This window comes from Bos indicus, chromosome 8, assembly GCF_029378745.1.
Source record: "Bos indicus isolate NIAB-ARS_2022 breed Sahiwal x Tharparkar chromosome 8, NIAB-ARS_B.indTharparkar_mat_pri_1.0, whole genome shotgun sequence".
Lineage (NCBI taxonomy): Eukaryota > Metazoa > Chordata > Mammalia > Artiodactyla > Bovidae > Bos > Bos indicus.
Window position 1 is genome coordinate 64,969,625 of NC_091767.1, and position 18,827 is coordinate 64,988,451.

At 39.0% G+C, this 18,827-nt stretch overlaps 1 protein-coding gene across 1 annotated transcript in view; it reads right to left on the reverse strand.

The window, feature by feature from the left end:
• Positions 1-18,827, reverse strand: part of ERP44 (endoplasmic reticulum protein 44) — a 96,817-nt gene that overhangs the window by 22,931 nt on the left and 55,059 nt on the right. The gene's annotated exons all lie outside the window — the stretch shown is intronic.

Below are 18,827 nucleotides of genomic sequence, written 5' to 3' on the forward strand. Positions count from 1 at the left end.
CCATGGTTTCTCTGTCCATGGGATTTCTCAGACAAGAATAATGGAGTGTGTTGCCATTTTCTTCTCCAGGGGATCTTCCTGACCCAGGGATCAAACCCACATCTCCTGTATTGGCAGGGGGATTCTTTACTGCTGAGCCACCAGGGAAGTCCTGCTGCTGCTGCTGCTGTCGCTTCAGTCGTGTCCGACTCTGTGCGACCCCATAGACAGCAGCCCACCAGGCTTCCCGTCCCTGGGATTCTCCAGGCAAGAACACTGGAGCGGGTTGCCATTTCCTTCTCCAATGCAGGAAAGTGAAAAGTGAAAGTGAAGTTGCTCAGTCATGTCCAACTCCTAGGGACCCCATGGACTGCAGCCCACCAGGCTCCTCCGTCCATGGGATCCTCCAGGCAAAAGTACTGGAGTGGGGTGCCATTGCCTTCTCTGAGGGAAGTCCTAGTAAAGCTCAAATGCCATACTAGTCACATGTATGAGAATGTTAAAAGATGCACTACATTTTTAGACTGACGGGGACCTGAGAGAGCATAAGTAGCTTAAGACAGGTGAAAAACAATTTTTTTAACTGAGTTCTAAAATTAAGTAATTTTAAAACAGCAGTACAGAAACCATGAAAATTCTCTAGCACTACCTCCATTCCTAGCAGTTACAAAACAAAACAGAATTGCAATAAACTGCTGACTGTCTTAATTTTCTAGGCAATAAGATGGTAGAAACAACAGTACCAGAGGATATATACACGGATGAGTGCTGACAGTTTCATGGGTGTGTTCACATAGGGTAAAACTTAATTTGTATGTTTTAGATATGTACAGTTAAGTCAACTATACCTCCATAAAATTTTTTAAAAATTAAGATGACCACTGACTATACAAAACAACAATTATGCCTTGTGGGCTTTGACACAAAATACATAAAATAAAAACAACAACATATAAACTGGGGGAGGGGAAGTAAGCAGAAGGTTAATGACCATGTAAGCATTCTAATGTCTTTGCAATGCCTTGGAAGAGGTAAAAATACACTATTTTCGTAAGTCAAGGTTGCATTTTTTTCCTAAGATCAAAGAATGCTAAAATGGCGTATTAGAAGTTAAGGATGGAATATGGGTTCTCAGAAGTAGGTTTGGAGAACAGATGATGTAATTCAGATCATATAACTCTTTGTTAAATTCCATGGAGGACTTATAAAGGAGTAAATATGCTTGACTATTATTAACATGGGCTTGTGGCTCAGCAGGTAAAGAATCTGCCTGCAACGTGGGACACCTGGGTTCAGTCCCTGGATTGGGAAGATCCCGTGAAGAAGGGAACAGCTTACCCACTCCAGTGTTCTGGCCTAGAGAATTCTCACAGAGTTGGACATGACTGAGCGGCTTTCACTTATTATTAATATAATTCTTTAAATAGAAGACAAATATGAGCAAATACAACCCCTGGTCATATGAGACTGAGAAGACTATTTTATTCACCAAATCACAGAAATTTGAAATAATATTAAGATATCTTAATATGCATGTATTTCAGTTCAGTTCAGTTCAGACCAGTCGCTCAGTCATGTCCGACTCTTTGCGACCCCATGAATCCGCAGCACTCCAGGCCTCCCTGTCCATCAACAACTCCTGGAGTTCATTCAGACTCACGTCCATTGAGTCAGTGATGGCATCCAGCCATCGCATCCTCTGTCATCCCCTTCTCCTGCTGCCCCCAACCCCACCCAATGAGTTCACCGTTCACATGAGGTGGCCAAAGTACTGGAGTTTCAGCTTTAGCATCATTCCTTCCAAAGAACACCCAGGGCTGATCTCCTTTAGAAGAGACTGGTTGGATCGCCTTGCAGTCCAAGGGACTCTCAAGAGTATTCTCCAATACCACAGTTCAAAAGCATCAATTCTTCAGCACTCAGCTTTCTTCACAGTCCAACTCTCACATCCATACATGACCACTGGAAAAACCATAGCCTTAACTAGACGGACCTTGTTGGCAAAGTAATGTCTCGGCTTTTCAATATGCTATCTAGGTTGGTCATAAACTTTTCTTCCAAGGAGTAAGTGTCTTTTAATTTCATGGCTGCGGTCACCATCTGAAGTGATTTTGGAGCCCCCAAAAATAAAGTCTGACACTGTTTCCACTGTTTCCCCATCTATTTCCCATGAAGTGATGGGACCAGATGCCATGATCTTCGTTTTCTGAATCTTGAGCTTTAAGCCAACTTTTTCACTCTCCACTTTCACTTTCATCAAGAGGCTTTTTAGTTCCTCTTCACTTTCTGCTATAAGGGTGGTGTCATCTGCATATCTGAGGTTATTGATATTTCTCCCGGCAGTCTTGATTCCAGCTTGTGCTTCCTCCAGTCCAGCGTTTCTCATGATGTACTCTGCATATAAGTTAAATAAGCAGGGTGACAATATACAGCCTTGTATACTCAGCCTTGATGTACTCCTTTTCGTATTTGGAACCAGTCTGTTGTTCCAGGTCCCATTCTGACTGTTGCTTCCTGATCTGCATACAGGTTTCTCAAGAGGCAGGTCAGGTGGTCTGGTATTCCCATCTCTTTCAGAATTGGGATCACCACAGTGTCTTGTGATCCACACAGTCAAAGGCTTTGGCATAGTCAATAAAGCAGAAATAGATGTTTCTGTAACTCTCTTGCTTTTTCAATGATCCAGTGGATGTTGGCAATATGATCTCTGGTTCCTCTGCCTTTTCTAAAACAAGCTTGAACATCTGGAAGTTCATGGTTCACATATTCCTGAAGCCTGGCTTGGAGAATTTTGAGCATTACTTTACTAGCGTGTGAGATGAGTGCAATTGTGCGGTAGTTTGAGCATTCTTTGGCATTGCCTTTCTTTGGGATTGGAATGAAAACTGACCTTTTCCAGTCCTGTGGCCACTGCTGAGTTCCAAATTTGCTGGCATATTGAGTGCAGCACTTTCACAGCATCATCTTTCAGGATTTGGAATAGCTCAACTGGAATTCCATCACCTCCACTAGCTTTGTTCATAGTGATGCTTTCTAAGGCCCACTTAACTTCACATTCCAGGATGTTTGGCTCTAGGTGAGTGATCACATCATGATTATCTTGGTCATGAAGATCTTTTTTGTACAGTTCTTCTGTGTATTCTTGCCACCTCTTCTTAATATCTTCTGCTTCTGTTAGGTCCATACCATTTCTGTCCTTTATCGAGCCCATCTTTACATGAAATGTTCCCTTGGTATCTCTAATTTTCTTGAAGAGATCTCTGGTCTTTCCCATTCTGTTGTTTTCCTCTATTTCTTTGCACTGATTGCTGAGGAAGGCTTTCTTATCTCTCCTTGCTATTCTTTGGAACTCTGCATTCAGATGCTTAAATCTTTCCTTTTCTCCTTTGCTTTTCACTTTTCTTCTTTTCACAGCTATTTGTAAGGGCTCCACGGACAGCCATTTTGCTTTTTTGCATTTCTTTTACATAGGGATGGTCTTGATCCCTGTCTCCTGTACAGTGTCACGAACCTCCATCCATAGTTCATCAAGCACTCTATCAGATCTAGGCCCTTAAATCTATTTCTCACTTCCATTGTATAATCATAAGGGATTTGATTTAGGTCATACCTGAATGGTCTAGTGGTTTTCCCTACTTTCTTCAATTTCAGTCTGAATTTGGCAATAAGGAGTTCATGATCTGAGCCACAGTCAGCTCCTGGTCTTGTTTTTGTTGACTGTATAGAGCTTCTCCATCTTTGGCTGCAAAGAATATAATCAATCTGATTTTGGTGTTGACCATCTGGTGATGTCCATGTGTAGAGTCTTTTCTTGTGTTGTTGGAAGAGGGTGTTTGCTATGACCAGTGCGTTCTCTTGGCAAAACTCTATTAGTCTTTGCCCTGCTTCATTCTGTATTCCAAGGCCAAATTTGCCTGTTTCTCCAGGTGTTTCTTGACTTCCTACTTTTGCATTCCAGTCCCCTATAATGAAAAGGACATCTTTTTTTGGGTGTTAGTTCTAAAAGGTCTTGTAGGTCTTCATAGAACCGTTCAACTTCAGCTTCTTCAGCGTTACTGGTTGGGGCACAGACTTGGATTACTGTGATATTGTATTTACTAGACATTAATCTGTTTGGCTTAGGAGTCAATACTTTCTGAAGCAGAATACTACAGGATATATCAGCTATAAGCCCTTTATCAACCTGATAAATTAATGAGAAAACGTGTCTTTGAGGTGTTATAAAAAATGGTGGGTTTTATTACCTGAGCAAGGAATTAATTAGACTAAATTGGTACTATAAATTGAGGGGTAAGTTCAAATCAGTTGCTCAGTCATGTCTGACTCTTTGCGACCCCATGGACTGCAGCACACCAGGCTTCCCTGTCCATCACCAACTCCCAGAGCTTGCTCAAACTCATGTCCATGGAGTCAGTGATGCCATCCAATCATCTATATTCTCTTTTGTACCCTTCTCCTCCTGCCTTCAATCTTTCCCAGCTTCAGGGTCTTTTCTAATGAGTCAGTTCTTGCATCAGGTGACCAAAGAATTGCAGTTTCAGCTTCAGCATCAGTCCTTTCAATGAATATTAAGGACTGATTTCCTTTAGGATTGACTGATTTGATCTTCTTGCAGTCCAAGGGACTCTCAAGAGTCTTCTCTACCACCACACTTCAAAGCATCAATTCTTCAGTGCTCAACTTTCTTTATGGTCCAACTCTCACATCCATACATGACTACTGGAAAAACCATAGCTCTGACTAGACAGACCTTTGCTAGCAAAGTAATGTTTCTGCTTTTTAATATTATGCTGTCTAGGCTGTTCATAGCTTTTCTTATAAGGAGCAAGCATCTTTTAATTTCATGGCTGCAATCACCATCTGCAGTGATTCTGGAGCACTGAATAACTGTTTTCTGTCACTGTTCCCATTGTTTCCACATCTATTTGCCATGAAGTGATGGAACTGGACACCATGAATTTAGTTTTCCGAATGTTGAGCTTTAAGCCAACTTTTCCACATTCCTCTTTCACTTTCATCAAGAGGCTTTTTAGTTCTTCTTTGCTTTATGCCATAACAGTGGTGTCATCTGCATATATGAGGTTATTGATATTTCTCCTGGCAATCTTGATTCCAGCTTGTGCTTCATCCAGCCTGGCATTTCACATGATAAACTCTGCATATAAGTTAAATAAGGTGACAATATAGAGCCTTGACGTAGTCCTTTCCCAATTTGGAACCAGTCTGTTGTTCCATGTCCAGATCTAACTGTTGCTTCTTGACCTGCATACAGATTTCTCAGGAGGCAGGTCAGGTGGTCTGGTATTCCCATCTCTTTCAGAATTTCCACAGTTTGTCGTGATCCACAAAGCCAAAGGCTTTGGCATAGTCAGTAAAGCAAAAGTAGATTTTTTCTGGAACTGTCTTGCTTTTTTGATGATCCATGGATGTTGCCAATTTGATCTCTGGTTCCTCTGGCTTTTCTAAATCCAGCTTGAACATCTGGAAGTTCATGGTTCACATACTGTTGAAGCCTGGCTTGGAGAATTTTGAGCATTAACTTTGCTAGCAGGTGAGATGAGTGCCATTGTGCAGTACTTTGAGCATTCTTTGGCATTGCCTTTCGTTGGGATTGGAATGAAAACTGACCTTTTCCAGTCCTGTGGCCACTGCTGAGTTTTCCAAATTTGCTGGCATATTGAGTGCGGCACTTTCACAGCATCATCTTTTAGGACTTGAAATAGCTCAAGTGGAATTCTATCAGTTGAGTGGAACAAAGCTCCACTAGCTTTGTTCGTAGTGATGCTTCCTAAGGCCCATTTGACTTTGCATTCCAGGATGTCTGGCTCTAGGTGAGTGATCACACCATCACTCACCTAGATGAGTGTAAGAGTTTTTGTATAAGCAAGAAGAAGTCTTTTAAGATAAACAGAAGCACTTGCTATAAGGAGAAGGCTACAAAGTCTTACACTTACCCTTATACAAGAAAACCAGCTCAAAGAAATAATAAAAAGTACAGAACTTTACCTTTCCTAACTAAAAAAGTCATTCAGTCCTCATCATGCCACACAGTAAACCTAGCATACTGTAAAATGAATTTTTGCAGTAATATATAAATAAACAAGTTTTTAAATAAAAATGCTGTTAAAATTAGGCTAAATAGTTCTATTGGTCAATGCTACAATGCAGTGGACTGGACTGTGGAAACATCTTTTTAAAAGTTACTATTTTTCCTGAATATCCATCAGTAAGAGATTGGTTAGATAAAGTATGGTACACCCAAACAACAAAGTACTAGGCTATTATATAAAAGAATGAAAAAGATTCCTTTGTGCTTCTGAGGAACAATCACTAAGATACACTGTTCAGTGAAAAAAGCCAGGTGCAGAGAAGATGAAAGAAATATAAAAAAAAATTAGAAAATAAGTAGGACTATGTATATATGTATCTTTGCCCCCTTACCCCCTCACTCCCTCCAAAAAACAACATCAAAGGACGAAAATGCAAGGTGAGGTCAGGAATGGAATTTATAGTTCCTGACTTTACCGTGGTTTTATAGTTTTGATTTGGGATAAAGAAAATATTTAATAGTAAAACAAAATTAGATTAAAGATATTGAATACTGTAATTCTTATTTTGAACTAAACACACACACACACATTATAGATAAAGCCATGAGTAATCATGCTAATGCTATTAAAAATCAAGATTTTCAGCATAAGATACAAATATAAAATTGAGGAAATTAAATAAAAACCCTGTATTATTTAGTTGAAGTTGAAATCACTACCAAAAATTCAGAATGTGTTTTTTGTCTTTCAAAAATACGTATTTCTAAGCACTTTCCCCTGAAAGCTTCATTGGCTAATTCTACCAAATATTTAAGGAAGAAATAATTCCATTTCCAAACAAACTTTTCCCAAAACCTAAAGAGATTACTTTCCAATTATGATTACTTGGAGTAATTACTTTCCAGTTACTTTCCACCATTACCCTTATATCCAAGCCAGATAATATTTGGGCATTTCTTATAATATCCACATATTAAAAAAATTACAGATCAGTATACCCAATAATAAAAATTAGAGGACCTACACTAGTGGACTTTAACCTTTCATGTAGGCCTCCAGTAATTTAGACATTGTGATAGTGACATAAAGATAGACAAACAGACCAATGGAATAGAGTCCAGAATCAGACCCACTCAGCCATGTAGAACTGATTTTTGGGAAAGAAACAATAGTAAAGTCTAACTATACACTATTTACAAAATACATACCTAAACCTAAGGATGCAAAAACCTTGAAGTTAAAAGGATGGGGGAAAATATACCGTATAATACTAATCAAAAGAAATCTCGAGGGCTGAGAGGAGCTACTCCACATTCAAGGTCAGGAGGGGCGGCCGTGAGGAGATACCACTTGTCCAAGGTAAGGAGCAGCGGCTGCGCTTTGCTGGAGCAGCCGTGAAGAGATACCCAATGCCCAAGGTAAGAGAAACCCAAGTATGACAGTAGGTGTCGCAAGAGGGCATCAGAGGGCAGACACACTGAAACCATACTCACAGAAAACTAGTCAATCTAATCACACTAGGACCACAGCCTTGTCTAACTCAATGAAACTAAGCCATGCCCGTGGAGCAACCCAAGACGGGCGGGTCATGGTGGAGAGATCTGACAGAATGTGGTCCACTGGAGAAGGGAGTGGCAAACCACTTCAGTACTCTTGCCTTGAGAACCCCATGAACAGTATGAAAAGGCAAAATGATAGGATACTGAAAGAGGAACTCCCCAGGTCAGTAGGGGCCCAATATGCTACTGGAGATCAGTGGAGAAATAACTCCAGAAAGAATGAAGGGATGGAGCCAAAGCAAAAACAATACCCAGTTGTGGATGTGACTGGTGGTAGAAGCAAGGTCTGATGCTGTAAAGAGCAATATTGCATAGGAACCTGGAATGTCAGGTCCACGTATCAAGGCAAATTGGAAGTGGTCAAACAAGAGATGGCAAGAGTGAACATCGACATTCTAGGAATCAGCGAACTGAAATGGACTGGAATGGGTGAATTTAACTCAGATGACCAATATATATCTACGACTGCGAGCAGGAATCCCTCAGAAGAAATGGAGTAGCCATCATGGTCAACAAAAGAGTCCGAAATGCAGTACTTGGATGCAATCTCAAAAACGACAGAAAGATCTCTGTTCGTTTCCAAGGCAAACCATTTAATATCACAGTAATCCAAGTCTATGCCCAAACCAGTAACACTGAAGAAGCTGAAGTTGAATGGTTCTATGAAGACCTTCAAGACCTTTTAGAACTAACACCCAAAAAATATGTCCTTTTCATTATAGGGGACTGGAATGCAAAAGTAGGAAGTCAAGAAACACCTGGAGAAACAGGCAAATTTGGCCTTGGAATACGGAATGAAGCAGGGCAAAGACTAATAGAGTTTTGCCAAGAGAATGCACTGGTCATAGCAAACACCCTCTTCCAACAACACAAGAAAAGACTCTACACATGGACATCACCAGATGGTCAACACCAAAATCAGATTGATTATATTCTTTGCAGCCAAAGATGGAGAAGCTCTATACACTCAGCGAATATAAGACCGGGAGCTGACTGTGGCTCAGATCATGAACTCCTTATTGCCAAATTCAGACTGAAATTGAAGAAAGTAGGGAAAACCACTAGACCATTCAGGTATGACCTAAATCAAATCCCTTATGATTATACAGTGGAAGTGAGAAATAGATTTAAGGGCCTAGATCTGATAGACAGAGTGCCTGATGAACTATGAACGGAGGTTCGTGACATTGTACAGGAGACAGGGATCAAGACCATCCCCATGGAAAAGAAATGCAAAAAAGCAAAATGGCTGTCCGGGGAGGCCTTACAAATAGCTGTGAAAAGAAGAAAAGTGAAAAGCAAAGGAGAAAAGGAAAGATTTAAGCATCTGAATGCAGAGTTCCAAAGAATAGCAAGGAGAGATAAGAAAGCCTTCCTCAGCAATCAGTGCAAAGAAATAGAGGAAAACAACAGAATGGGAAAGACCAGAGATCTCTTCAAGAAAATTAGAGATACCAAGGGAACATTTCATGTAAAGATGGGCTCGATAAAGGACAGAAATGGTATGGACCTAACAGAAGCAGAAGATATTAAGAAGAGGTGGCAAGAATACACAGAAGAACTGTACACAAAAGATCTTCATGACCAAGATAATCATGATGGTGATCACTCACCTAGAGCCAAACATCCTGGAATGTGAAGTTAAGTGGGCCTTAGAAAGCATCACTATGAACAAAGCTAGTGGAAGTGATGGAAGTCCAGTGGAGCTATTCCAAATCCTGAAAGATGATGCTGTGAAAGTGCTGCACTCAATATGCCAGCAAATTTGGAAAATTCAGCAATGGCCACAGGACTGGAAAAGGTCAGTTTTCATCCCAATCCCAAAGAAAGGCAATGCCAAAGAATGCTCAAACTACCACACAATTGCATTCATCTCACATGCTAGTAAAGTAATGCTCAAAATTCTTCAAGCCAGGCTTCAGGAATATGTGAACCGTGAATTTCCAGATGTTCAAGCTTGTTTTAGAAAAGGCAGAGGAACCAGAGATCAAATTGCCAACATCCGCTGGATCATCGAAAAAGCAAGAGAGTTCCAGAAAAACATCTATTTCTGCTTTACTGACTATGCCAAAGCCTTTGACTGTGTGGATCACAAGAAACTGTGGAAAATTCTGAAAGAGATGGGAATACCAGACCACCTGACCTGTCTCTTGAGAAACCTATATGCAGGTCAGGAAGCAACAGTTAGAACTGGACATGGAACAACAGACTGGTTCCAAATAGGAAAAGGAGTATGTCAAAGCTGTATATTGTCCCCCTACTTATTTAACTTATATGCAGAGTACATCATGAGAAACGGTGGGCTGGAAGAAGCACAAGCTGGAATTAAGATTGCTGGGAGAAATATCAATAACCTCAGATATGCAAATGACACCACCGTTATGGCAGAAAGCAAAGAAGAACTAAAGAGCCTCTTTTGAAAGTAAAAGAAGAGAGTGAAAAAGTTGGCTTAAAGCTCAAGATTCAGAAAACGAAGATCACGGCATCTGGTCCCATCACTTCATGGGAAATAGATGGGGAAACAGTGGAAACAGTGTCAGACTTTATTTTTCTGGGCTCCAAAATCACTGCAGATGGCAACTGCAGCCATGAAATTAAAAGGCGCTTACTCCTTGGAAGGACAGTTATGACCATTCTAGACAGCATATTAAAAAGCAGAGACATTACTTTGCCAACAAGGTCCGTCTAGTCAAGGCTATGGTTTTTCCAGTAGTCATGTATATGGATGTGAGAGTTGGACTATAAAGAAAGCTGAGTGCTGAAGAATTGATGCTTTTGAATGTGGTGCTGGAGAAGATTCTTGCGAGTCCCTTGGACTGTGAGCCAATCCACCAGTCCATCCTAAAGGAGATCAATCCTGGGTGTTCATTGGAAGGACTGATGTTGAAGCTGAAACTCCAATACTTAGGCCACCTGACGCAAAGAGCTGACTCATTTGAAAAGACCCTGGTGCTGGGAAAGATTGAAGGCATGAGGAGAAGGGGATGACAGAGGATGAGATGGTTGGATGGCATCACCAACTCATTGGACATGGGTTTGGGTGGACTCCAGGAGTTGGTGATGGACAGTGAGGCCTGGCGTGCTGCAGTCCATGGGTTCGTAAAGAGTCAGACAAACTCAGCGACTGAACTGAAATGAACTGAACTGCATGAATCACAGAAAAAGTCTCAACAGCTTTCAAATGATTCAACTCATAATGAGAATAAAGTAACTTCTATATGCCATGGATTAAAGATGAAATTACAAAGGGAAACTGGAAAATATTTTGAAATGAATGATAATGAAAATACATATCAGAGCTTGCAGCATGCAGCCTAGGCAATACTTAGAATGGAAATATAACACTAAAATGGGTATGTTGGGGGAAATTCTACCAAACATTTAAGGACACGATAATGATATTTATACAACCATTCCAGAGAAAAAACAAAAAAAAGGGGACATTTCCCAAGTAATTTTATGAAATAAATTAATCATATTCATAATATATAAAAAGCAGTAACAAAAGGACCATCAAAAAAGATAAGTGGGCTAAGATATCAATTTATGAAAGAAACCTTTCATAAAGAATGACCAGTAAAAATATGACCAATAAAAATATGCTGAGTTGTAAACAAGAAGTAACAAATTAAAACTATCAGAGAATACATTTTGACCATCCTATCAGCAAAATCGCAATAACAAAAATTTTTTTAATCAATAATATCAGGTCCTAGGAAGGGAAAATATATCCTACAATGTTCAATTTAGGTGCATATTCAATGTTAAACCTAATGTGCCAAGAAATTAAATCCCCAAAGGACTTGGCAGAAAGGATATGAGATAGATTCAGAAAGAAATGAACTAGTCTAATACAAAACATCCATTTTCTATTTGTGGCCTAAGGATCATTATGAAAATGGACAGCAAGAGGCACTGCTTGAGACAATATAATGCTTTCAACTTCCTTAACTTGGTGAATTAGTGGGCATAATGGGAAAAGAGTGTTCTGATAGCAAATACGGATATACTAGAAGTAAAATAAATAAGGCTAGAGATGGACTCCAGAGAGTATTAAGTGCTAAATTAATGGAATTTGAATTTTATCCTGCTTGTGATAAGCAGTCACTGAGCAGCAGAGCTGGCTTTGAAAATATTCACCTGACAGCGTAGAGCACCAGGAAGACCAGTAAGGAAGCCGCTACAGCAAACCCCGCAGAAATAAGAGTCTGTTTACCAACTTACACAGTACAACCTTTAGCCTGCCTTAAAATCCTAGTTACAGATTTTAAAAAAAGATTAAATAGCACTTAAAGACTATTAGAGGGATAGATACTTGCTTAATTCTCAAACAACATCATGGCAGCAGGTATACAACATAATGAGGTAGCGTTTAATTACTAAGAAGTAATAACCTTAAAATTGCATTGATCAATAATCTCAGACATAAAGGTGACTTTTTACACGTTTTGGTCAAAAGTGACTTTACGTTAATTACAAGGTGACATTTGACAGTACCATGAAGAATGACTTAAGGGGTATAATAAATGGAGGGTTTTTAAAAAAATTATTATTAACTGGATGGATCAAATGTTAAAATGGATGGCAAAGGAATTATAAACTTAAGAAGGTTAACAGCTTGCTGATTGGAAAATTAGCACATACTTCTGCTTCAATGGTCACTTACTGCTCCTTGATGTGTTCTGCCTGCCAGCCTGCCATCCTCATGCCCAGCAAGGTTCCAAAAAGGGAAGTGCCCCTTGCTCTGGTCTAAGCAATGTCCCTGCCTGCTATGATTATCCATGTCAGAGAGTAAAAGAGGCAGATGGTTTCAATAGAAAGGTCTTACTGTTCTGGTTCCAGGATAAGGAGCACTGCTACCTGTGTGTTTTTCTATGCCCAAACTACACCCTCCCACAACGTGGTAAAAAAACAAACAAACAAACAACAACAAAAAACCACAACAATAAAATAAAACCCTAAATGTAAAAATCAGAAACAAAGCCTATAAGCTTACTCGGAATTCGGACTAAACCTGCTCATACAAGTTGTATTTTATGCACATGAATTCTTCACTGTATATCTTTTTTTCAGAACTGAAACACAGTTGACATATGACATGTTGACTTGATTCATTTCTATACTACAATATTACAGCATGATCCTCCTCACTATAGTGTTAGCTAGTATTCCTAAATTTACATAATTATGATTCCTTTTTTGTGATGGGAATAATTAAGATCCCGTCTCTTAGCAAGTCTGATGTTAATACAATATTGTTGTCTGTAATTATTTTCCTATTCTTAACGTCTCACTTGTTTATAGCTCTTTTAAAAACTTCTCAATTTCTTATGTGGAAAGTTCAAGTTGCACTGGAAGGCGGGAGAAAGTGCTGCCTACTTCAAGAGCAATTACAAAGTACTTTCCTAAAAGTGCTAGTGGGAATCTGAATGTTCTGCACTGACCAGCAAATAATACATTCAACAAGACTCTCTCTTGCTTGGAGAAGGAAATGGCAACCCACTCCACTATTCTTGCTTGGAGAATCCCATGGGTAGAGGAGCCTGGTGAGCTATAGTCCATGGGGTAGCAGAGTCGGACACGACTAAGCTACTGACCCATCTCTTGCTCAGTGCCATACAGCCTATAGCCACTGGAGGTCAGCAGAGAACCTGGTCCCACCAGGGGCAGATGAATGATCTTCCTTCATCTTAAGGCAGCATGACCACCAGGGAAAGTGATTAATTTTATCCCCAATCTCCCCAAACAATGTTGAATAGGATGAGACCAAGTGATATCATGATCTGTAATTGAAGTAAAGGCAAGTTTTAATCACGTATGTACAAATTTTGGAAGACAAACAATTACAAACAAGGATATGAGAACATTCTGTAATCCAGCTACCACTGGGGAAAATCACTATTAACATTTTGGTTATATATTGCTGCATTTGAATAACAGTTGCTTAACTAGCAGTGACATGTTTCAATTGAGAAAAAAAAAAAAAAAAAAACAACTCTGAGGTTAGTCAAACAGTAAAGTGCCAGCATCAGTACTTACAGAACTGGGTATTAACAGATTGGAAGAAAATCCTAGAAACACTCAAAATGGCACAGAAGTCGACATTGTGTGGAAAAACACAAGAATCAATGACAGAATTGGAAAGTGACTGCACAGGAGTCAGATTCTGAATGTGAAACTGGGTCAGGATTACTTGAATAAATTTGTTTCCCTTTTTAGGTACATAAATAAACGATGTGAAAAATCTGTAATTCTAAAATAGCTCTTAGGATAGACATAAAAATCCTAAGTGATAAGAAAAGACTGTGCTATAGTTCTATTTTTGTTTTTTTTTTTTCAGTTACAGATAGAAGAGTAGCAGAAGTGTGTTTTATAATCAGTGACAAGTAAACTTGATAAAATACAGCAAAAAATACATTATCATATTGTTGAGAGGTAATGAGAGAACCTATTTGAAGTATTTAACAAAGTACCTACAAAGGAACAGTTCATAAATGCTGGCTATTATTTATCATCCATCTGTTCAACAACTATAAATAAACACTGGCTGTGTGCTAGGTGTCAATCCAGTGCTAGACATAGAGGGGTAAAAAGATCCTTGCTCTTACAGAGTTCCCATTATTATTGTTGTCATTAATATTACTGCTGCTGCTACTACTATTTCTGTTTTCACACACACGAATCTTTTTTTTTCTAACTCGTATTTACTCATTTGGCTATGCCAGATCTTAGTTGCAGCCCGGGATCTTCGGTCTTCGTTGCAGCATGTGGAATCTTTAGTTGTGGCATGTGGGATTTAGTTCCCTGACCAGGGATTGAACCCGGGCCCTCTGCATTGGGAGCTCAGAGTCCTAGCAACTGGACGACCAGGCAAGTCCCCAGACTAGAAGCCTAAATGAAATTCTTAAAACTCTTCATATATAATACAGGGTAACAAAAAGATGTACCAGTCTGGATTTTCTAAGATCAGTATAAAAGAAATCCTCGAATAAGTCAATAATAAATGTATCTTCACCAGAGATGCAGCAATTCCTTTTACGGGCCCCCAGATGGGAAAATTTAAAAGGCAATTGTCAGATCTGTGACAAATATGAGCCCACTCTCCCAGTCCTCTGCAGGATGAGCGAGGACATAGTGGCCATCACAGGACATAAATGCCCTCTCGGTTGTGGGAAGAGATTGTTTCTCTATCTGTATCTTCCATCTCTCTTTAACTGCCCTGACTTTTCCTTTTTCTTTTCCTCTACTTCTCTTCTACTTAAATACAACAAATGGAGAAGTTAGGGGCTTAGGAGGAGAACTAAATTCTACCACTAGATGAGGGTTTTTCAAGCTACAAGCTTTACACTGGGATTTCAAAAAAATATAGCTAAGCTTAAAGTTGGAAGCTTCCTGATGTCACCCCAGCATCACTCTGAGTTTAAAATTTTCTAAGTTTCCAGCCTTTTGCAGGAAGACAGTAGAGTGGGGAAGGGAAATCAAAGCTGCTGCATCCAGCTTATATACAGAAACCAAAGGGCTGACGGAGTGAAATTAGCCTTCTGCATCACTCTTGCCTTCTCTCCTCTAGCTCCAGGTTCTCAACCTATTTACCTGAACCTTTCAACCTTCAAATAAAGTCCTAAAAGGGCATACAAAGAGGTGAGATAAAGGTAAGAGAGAAAGCACTCCATGGGATGCTGCTAGGTGGAAAAGACATAGATAGAAAGAAATGTGGGCAGCAGACCTATAGTTATGCGCTGAGATGGGTTTTCCCAATCAACTAGTAAACTGAAGTAGAGGACAACTCCAAACTAAGGACGTGCACCAGGTTCTAAGGAATGAGTACGTGCACTGCCTCCCATAGGGACTTCTTTGAGAATACTCACTTGGCATGTTTTATGAAAATTAGTGCCATTACATTTTTATATTATTATATAATTATGTTGCTTGTTTCTTAACTTATTGTTCTCAACTCTTTGTTTCTTAACTCTTGTTCTCAGTTCTTAAGCAGGGCTGATAAAGAAAAAACACCACATTGGCAGAAATTCCCAAATGCAAGACAATATACAAGATTTGTGGCTAAGATAAATAGGTAAATTCTGACATGGCACACCTCAATTTAAGCTTGCAAAAATGTTAGGAAGCAATACACAGTCACTAAAGATTTTAAAAATTCAATGCAAGCAAAGCGTGGCTCATTCATTTTGCCACATTAATTTCTTCCAGTAATCTATCTTGAGTTTTATCAAGTCTTTCAGTGTTTATTGATAGGATAAGCTGGCTTTCCCCATTTTAGATATTGATGGGATTTATTCTATTTCCTAACATTAAGCCATTTTTGTGTTACTGGCATAAATTTTTTTTTTTTTGGCCACACAGCACATGTGATCTTGGTTCCCTAACCAGGGACTGAACCTGCACTCTGATTGGAAGTGCAGAGTCTTAACCACTGGAATGCCAGGGAAGTCCACATAAGTTCTACTTGGTAATGGAAGAATGTTCACAAAGGGCACATCAGCCTTCCACTGTACCTGGTGGTAATGCAGAGATAGATGCTACTGTCCAAGAGAAGGCAGCTTATGAGAGAAGGCAGTTCATGACCCACAAAATGCCTTCAACTACCATCCCTGCACACAGGAGGTTTTCACTGAGAAAGAGACAGCCACTAAGAGAACTTGGGCTCAGATTCCAAAAGCCATCAAGGGGCTCTAAGTGTTCCTCGAAATGCCAGTGAGCGTCTATTCAAGGACATCCTTTTTAAATTCAATCATCATGTTGAAAATTACTTATCACAGTGAAAATAAACAGAAATTACAATTAACAGTATCACAGAACACCTGTAGAGTGCACACTTCAAGCTGCTTTTACACATATTTTCTCAAAAAGTCTAAATCAACAAGGCTCTCCTCTCTCTTTTCTAAACTAGACAAATTATAGGTTCAGTGACTTTTTATAACAGCTTTCTATCTTGAAATTTTTCAAGCTTATAGAAAAGATGAAAAAGTAATATAGTGAGTACCTGTATGCCCTCACCTGGATTTAACATTTAACCACACCCACCCCTCCTCATCCCTACACACACTTTCTATGGTGGCTCCTGAATCAAGTTCAGTGGTTTTTTTTTTTAAAAGATGTCCAACTATATATGACTTAGTAGGTAGCAGGGCACTGGTACCAGAACAAAGGCTTCTACCTTAGTAGAGGGTTGGGCCACACAGTACAGAAACAATAATAGAAACAATATCATATGTAAGTAAATACATTTTTACGTATACACTGACCCAGTATAGATAATTTAAACAGACTATTGCATTATTCACACCAAACATTTTAAGTCATTTTAATATAGGAACTGGGTGAATTTTCAGTTTCTTTGAGAAACCTCAATTTAAATTACTTTACTTTGATTTCCAAAATCATAGTTACCTGATAAAAGCTGTATACTCTTGGGGACAGTCTGGCTCCCTCCATGTACCATGTAACCTCAATAAATCACTCACTCTCTCTAATCTCTGAGTCTTTCAGTGTCTTTATCTATAAAGCAATAATATACTCCAGCTCTCTGAAGTCCAACGTCCATTACCACCTCAGAAACTTCACATTTACTGCTCCCCCTGTCTGAAACACTCTTCTTCCTCTTTTTCCCTTAAAAAATCCTACTTTTCCTTATTCTCCAAGGGGACCTCTGTATACCCTTAGACTAAGTTGGACTTATTATCTCATAGTACCTAAAACCCTTCCCTTCAAAACAGTTATCCTGATGAGCAAATGTGTGTGTATTGCCCTTGCCTTTCTGGGTTTATCTGGCTCATTGCTGTAAACCTCCCACACTGCACTACAAAGAGCAGGCGTATAAAAAAAAATGCTGAGTAAGTAAATAACACTATCTAACTAAAGGGGCTGTGGTGAAGATAACTGAAATAATACATGCAAAAGCATGTATTATTAGTAGGTTTTTCCCAACAATCTGACTAGAATTTTTTCCCAAGAAATAACACTATTATTTTGAATGGAAGTTCTGGGTGACACACTGAGCCAGAAGCAAGACAGACTTAAGTATCAGAAGGTAAGACAGAGTAGGTTGCCACAGTACCAGACAGGTGATTAATAAGAACACCTATGTGGACAGGATGGTATTTTGATTCTGAGGTCACCTTCTGGTTTTGATAGGAAACTTTTTATCAAACTTCTGCTTGACAGAAACAAATCCTAAAGCACCAAGTAGGTGCTTTACAGAAAAACTACTGTAAGGAAGCAAAGCCTGTAAGAAGTAAAACTTTATATTTGCATACAGCATTAACTGTCTAAGTAAAAACTCCTAAGGGATCTACATAACACTTATTAGAACTAATAAGTACCAGTATACAAGATCATTATACAAAAATCAATTGTATTTTATATACCAGCAATAAACATAAGAAATTAAAATTTTAGTTTTGACAAATGTACCATGGAAAGGTAAAATAAAATGTCAATCAACACTAGGATAAACTGGGTTAAGGGGTAGAAGGAAGGTCACTGTATTATCTTCAGAATTTTTCTACAATATATCTCTACATTTGTTCCAAAAATAAAAAGGTTATTTGAAAAGTATCATTTACAACAGCATCAAAAAATAAATGCCTATTGATAAATTTGACAGAGATATGAAAGACATGTAGACTAAAACATTGCTGAAGACTGCAAAATACTGCTAAGAGAAACAGAAAAGACCTAAACAAATGGGAAGATATACAGTGTTCATGGATTAAAAGAGTCAATATCGTCAAAATGACAGTTCTCCACAAAGTGGCCTAAGGGTTCAAAGCCATCCCAGTTAGAACCCCAGCCTAGAACCCCACCCTAACCCCAGTTAGAATCCCGCAACCACACCCTTTGGCTAGAAATTAATAAGCTGATTCTAAAAGTCTTACAGAAATCCAAAGCAACTAGAGTAACCTAACCACTGTGAAAAAAACGACAAGCTTAGAAGATTTAAACCACTTGCTTTGAGACTTACTACAAATCTAAAGTAATCTAGAAAGTGAGGTATTGGTATTAATATAAACAGACAAATATATCCAGTACAGAACAGAGACTAGAAATAGATCCATATATATATGGCCAGATGATTCTGACAAAGATGCAAAATTAGTGAAGAGAGGATTGTCTTTTCAACAAATAATGTCAGAACAACTTGGCAACTATTTGTAAAAAAAAAAGGCATTCTAATCCAAACATTGTGCCACATATAAAAATTAAGTCTAAATGCAACACA